At 38.2% G+C, this 5,971-nt stretch overlaps 1 long non-coding RNA gene across 1 annotated transcript; it reads right to left on the bottom strand.

Moving 5' to 3' along the window:
• Window positions 1–1,273: 1,273 nt before the first annotated feature.
• Window positions 1,274–3,270, bottom strand: LOC140953105 (uncharacterized). Its single transcript, XR_012167441.1, has 3 exons — window positions 3,143–3,270; window positions 2,350–2,394; window positions 1,274–1,369 (listed from the first exon to the last, which is right to left on the bottom strand). It is a non-coding gene; the product is annotated as an uncharacterized lncRNA (long non-coding RNA).
• Window positions 3,271–5,971: the final 2,701 nt, after the last annotated feature.

Raw genomic sequence — 5,971 nt, 5'->3', positions numbered from 1 at the left:
CTAAAGCAAGGTTATATTAAAATAAACAGTTGATTCCCCTAATGGAAAAGGGGTCGTTTAATTTTGATCGGGAAAAAATAGAATCTTACTAGTTTTTGTAGAATCTCCCGATTTTTTTTCATGAGTCTACAGATTTTCCTTTATCAGGGATTGGCAGGTCTGTATGCGGAGCTAAGTACCATTCAAATAAAAGGCGGAAACATTTGGAATACTCCCAGAGATATGATGATAGACATTTGCATTAATATCTTTATTTGTGTGGAGCAAATTGTACCTCAAATTTTAGGATATCAAATGAGTCAAACAAATTTATACAAACAAAAATGAAATGAGAAAGTACTGTAACTCATTTATATAATTTACTGAAGTCCCCTAGTGACACTAGCCAAGTGCTGATAGGGCGAGACTCCCAATCTCATGGTTTTCTGGGAAAGCAAAAGGCATCTTAAAATAACAAAAGGCACATAGGGCTCAGCCGAATGGTACCATAATGACATCAAAACGTATAGAAACAGGCTGTTTCTCCGAAACCCGCCCCATTCCCCTATGGCTATTTTTATTTGCGTTTACCCTACCTCACCTCCCCTCCCCGTACCTGATGAAACAAGGCTTTCAACAGTTTGTTGAGATAGGATGCTTTATGTTTTAAAGGATGAGCTCATCATATTTTATTATCGTATAGACAGGGGTAAGATAAGTTAACAATAATAGACAGATTATCATAGGTGGGTTACTCATTTTTACAGCCATCCCTGGAAGAAGAAATAGAAGTAAGAAGCTGACTGGTAGCCACTGAGATTGAGGAGAGGAGAAAGGAAATTGAAAGAGAAGAGAAAGACTTGGAAGGAGAAGAAGAAAGGTTAAGAAAAAAAGCAAAAGAAATTAAAAACACAGTAATAGAGGCCAAGCAGGTAGCTACCCAACTGCAACTAATGGCAGGGCAGCTAGACTGCTTGGCTAACTAAATTCTAGAAGAGACCAAAAAGTTAAAGAAGAAGTAAAAGAAAAACACCAGTGTAAGAAAATTTTATTGATAACAAACCGTTTCTTTTAATCAAAGTCAATGTGCAAAGTTTTTACATGTAAACAAGTCTAAGTCAGACCTGTTATGCAAGAAAGAAAACACATTTGTTCAGTATATAAAAAATAAAAGGAAACTGGTTCTTCTAATTTCTCGTATCCTGTATGGTTTCTTCTTGCTCCATGGAATCCACTCCATCTAACATCCTCCACTTCCCGCACCGCACTACTCTCTTCGTGGAATCTATTATACTAGATCTTTACAGACATCCAGTAAGCAGCACCTCCTCCATCATACACTGCATGTTTTTTCTCATCATCTACAGAGTATTCCCAGCCAAGGAAGCACCTAATTATAAAAACAGTCAGATAAAAAGAGATTATTATATATACAAAAGTCAAAACAAAATAAATCAATAAAGGCAATATTATCACTTAAAATCCCTAATTATTTGTTAAGCATCTCTTAAATCAGATATTATAATGGTTTTTCTCAACTACTCCCTAAACTTCACATTAATATAGGTGAGTGAAACCACAAACACAACCACCCCCCTCCCCCCAAGCAACGGTAAAAAAATATTTCTCCCTTGAATTATAAATTTTTGTAACTTCAAGCAACCTATCAAGATAATCCAAAGACTGGTTTCTAATCTTAAACCAATAGCGAAATGAATACCTGTCAACCTAACTGTAATCATACCATAGCAATGGCAAGGCTATGTGAAATATATTAGCAGAGGCAGTACAACAGCAAATTTTAAAGAAAGGCTTTAGAGCTATTATAATGGAACACCTATAGTCATGGAATGATTGTCTTCACTAAGTTACGCCTACCAAGAAATTACCACAAAGCTACATCAGCTGAGTGATAAAACTGTACAAGCTGGGTGATAAAACTGTACGAGCAGGCCCCGAATTGTTGGAACTGGCCAGTGTCACTTGATGTAACTGACAATAGCATGGAGTCCAAGTAAGTTAACAAGCATCAATGAATGAACTCGTGTAGTTATTGAACTATATTGTCATTCTTGAACTTTGGTGTCTTTACTGATCTACACAAAAAGGAAAACCGAAAAAATGTAACATAAAAAAGTCTCTTTTTATATTGTAAAAGTGTGAGAAGGGTGATGATATTCATCGCATGAAAATCCTGCAATTTTTTATATCCTTAGAAATTTTTTTTCCCCTCATTTTTGGATGCGGACGCCCGAGGAAACACATTTTCAATATTACACCATTGAAACGCTTACTAGTGTCCGTTTTCTTGGCTTTTTCTAGTTTTTTTTCCTATTAACTCTGTAAAGCGATTAAGGCAAAGCTACATACCCATCCTTTCTACGGCTCCTCCTCTTGGATTCTCTGCATAAAGCCCTAAAAATGTTGATGTTGATCAAAAACTTTAGCTTACGGCACTTTACCCTAGTGATAGATTCTGTTTGACTATTTACTGGATAAAAACCATGTTCTCCTTTGTTTGTGGGGCGAAGAAGCAAAGAGAAAGGCAATGTGAACTTATCTCCATCATGAGCAATGAATGTTTGGCAAAATGATCGTAATTTATAGTGAAAAGTTGCAATATAATAAGCTATAATATCCTTGGTTATCGCGCGACGATTAGATTCAGTACGCTTTATTAACATTTTGATACGTTTGACTGAAACAGGAAATCCTTTCAAAAGCCTTGAAGATTATAGCCCATATTCTATAAAAAAAAAACCACTTGCTTCTTACATTTGTTTACTTTTAATAAATTGTTTACACAATTTAATAGTCTAGTATGAACATCATGACGCTATGTTTCGTGACCTGTCCACGCCACTTTCGCAATTTTTGTAAACATCCCTGAGGTTTGCGACTTTTATCCCACTGATCATTTTTGCTAACTTATTAGATGGCTCACTTCTATCACTAATTGAGAGACCTATACCATATTAACGTCATTTGTTTTTCTCGAGACTAAATTCTGCTGGGCTCTTTAGTTATGCGTCTCTAAAGACGCCCGGGTATGAGTTGTACCATCTGGTCGATCTCGGGAAGTTCTTGATTTTTTACGATGGAAATGCTCTTTCCTAGAATATATTGCAATTTTACTGTATAGCATTGATAGATAAACACATACCTTCGGTCGTTTCATCGCAACGTCTCGACTTTTACCTCTTGAAACCACGAAACAATTTCGCTCGCTGAAACCACTTAAAGTTCCCGGGATAAATTTCTCGTGACGTCACGATGGCCAAGATCATCCGCCGCGCGATTCCTATAGGAGCGATTGGCGAGTTCATCACCCCCCCCCCTGAAAACACAGAAACGCGTTGCATTTTATGACCGGTGCCAGCCTTCGGCTAGGCCGCGGTAATTAGAGTGAAATCCCTAAAACATTTGTCAGCGGTTGAACCACAGGACTACCATCCTCGGAGTGCCTGGTGAGCCTGGTAAGTTTTGTTACGGGGGTATAGTCTGACACCCATACAAGGTCATTCTAAAACGTTTTCGCTCAAATTTTCAGCAATATCTTGACGAAATTCAACACGCCCCCTCATATTTTTGGTTCCATATAGGAAGAAGCATGTAACCCTATGCTTCTGATGCTTCTGATATGGGCGAATCCTTGTTTACATTTTTTGCCTCATTACCATATGCCTATCATTATCTCGAAGCAAGAGAGAATGTCTCTCTTGCTCGAAGCTAATTAAATATTATAATCTCTGAATATTGAAAGAGCATAACAATTTCAGTTATCTCTGAAAATTTAGTTTCGGAGAAATTTACCTTGAAAAACCCAAAAATTTACAAAAATTCGCCCAAATTAAAAGAATCCAGGTTTCTGGAATGCGGGAAAAATCCAGAATCCAGGAAAATTTGGCTTGTGGAATCCGGAAAATAGCTCAAAAATTCCGGAATCCCACTCACGATTGGACTCCAGAATCCAAGTTCCACTCACAAAGACTTGAATCTAGTACCTGGAATCCGGAATCCACAACTGTTTTGGATCCCATTGCATGAGCTCATTAACGTTTTTTGCCACCCAGCAATTTCGCAGTTTTTGATTTGCTCCTATTTGCTTTGTTATTGATTGCAAAGAGCTGAAAATTGCACAAGCTGTTCAAATTAACCAGCTCTTTCAATTTTTGAACCTAACTTGAATAAACGGTTAAGTCTTCTATGCGTCAAGTCGTATGCGAATGTCAGGAGCCGATAAGTAATCGGCTCCTACGAATGTGCAGAAATGTATGACGACACTATGAATCCGCCTACTGGAAAGTACTGCTCACCGGCAGTAAGTATCATATGTATGAGCTAAACGAGGAAGTCGCGCTGAACTCTGGGTGTAAGAATAACCTTTGCTTCGGGAAGAAGGCAATACGTTACTTGAGTATCCACTCTCCTGGAACAGCGTAAAATTCCCGCCCAAAGTCCGCCGTTATTGACGGTCAAATACCACAGACGTACCAGGGTATCTATAAATTCAATTTTGGAAGTAAGGACCAACGTTACAAAATTAAAGAACCAGCTCCCAATAAAGGATCTAATCAGCTCTAAATTGAAATATCGAGCGACAGAAGCAAGGCTGATCAATTTTTTAGAATGATTTTTAGGCAAATTAAGAGCATCTTTTAAGTCCCAACAAGTCCTAAAAACCAGTCCGCAAAAAATGGTATTTTTGACATTTTGATGGCGTTTAATTTTCCTTTGTCGTATCTTATTCTTGGAATGCGCTCATGTGTAGTGACGCTACAAGGCTTCCATTTTCGCAGCAAAAAGTGGTCTTAATACTTTGGGTACCAGATGTTTTTCTCGCGTGCGAAGGGGATTTTCGGTGTTGGCCGAAGGCCGACACATCTTCGGCCGTAGGCCGAAGCAGCGAGAAAAAACTTTCGCGCGGGTCACTATAAAGACTTGACAGAAACTGGCACACAGGGTATGGTCTTAAATGTATCTGAAAATAAACGACTGTCTCAATGGGGTGGTAGCTTTGATGGTTGACGGTTGAATTTTAGAGCCTTTGACAGTTGACAGTTATTAAGTGGAAGTTTAGTCCAAGAGATTATTAAGTAAATATTTACTTCTGTACTACAATTATTCCACGAGTGTGCGTTGGATACAGCTTTTTTGGGAAAGGTTGTCGGAAAAAGTGCACGCGACAATCCCGAAAGATATTATGGGATGTTACCTTTCGGGATTGTCGCGTGCACATTTTTTTCTGACAACCTTTCTCGAAATAGCTGTATGAAAAGGGAAGCCGAGTTGGCTATAATCATATCATGTCCAACAAGCGCGAGTTGTATAATTGTTTTATTTAAAACGCCCACAAAATATCGATAATTCTTCCCGACTTTATTTGTAAAAACAAGAGATTTTCTGCTTGTTTTTAATTTTGAGCAGACGCGTACAGTTACCATATTTGGAGAGCATGGTATAATGGCTCATATACCATGATGGCTAAGCCAGTCAGAGCTCTAAAATTGCATTATCCAAAGAATCAGTTTTTAATAAAAATTAATATTAACTATTGTGCTTTGAGGGTTGTCTTGGCCTTTGACATCTAAAATGTCGAAATATCATCAGATATAAGCAATTTGTAAGGTTCTAATGTCTGTCTGTAGAGAGTGTTCCTGAGAGCAGAGGGAACTTAATTTTCCAGTTTAGAGATTCTTCAGGAGCCAGACGTCCGTGAAGATCAGCAGAAATAGTGAGATTTGAAATACCTTGAATCTTTTAAAATCTGCATTTTATTTGTTGACGGTTGACGGTTAAATTTTAGACCGTTTGACGGCTGACGGTTAACCCCATTGATACCCTCATAAACTGGACTGTGAACAAGCCGTTACATAGGAATGGCATTGGAGCTGGTCGCTTCCTATCATGGGCTCCTGATAAGTCTAAATTAAATATTTCTAAAATACCGTAACTTGTTCACCCTAGCCGGGAAGACAAAATGGAGGCAAGC

The sequence above is a fragment of the Porites lutea genome, chromosome 11, assembly GCF_958299795.1.
Source record: "Porites lutea chromosome 11, jaPorLute2.1, whole genome shotgun sequence".
Lineage (NCBI taxonomy): Eukaryota > Metazoa > Cnidaria > Anthozoa > Scleractinia > Poritidae > Porites > Porites lutea.
Note: the sequence above shows the minus strand (reverse complement) of the source record. Positions and strands in the feature narration are given on the sequence as shown.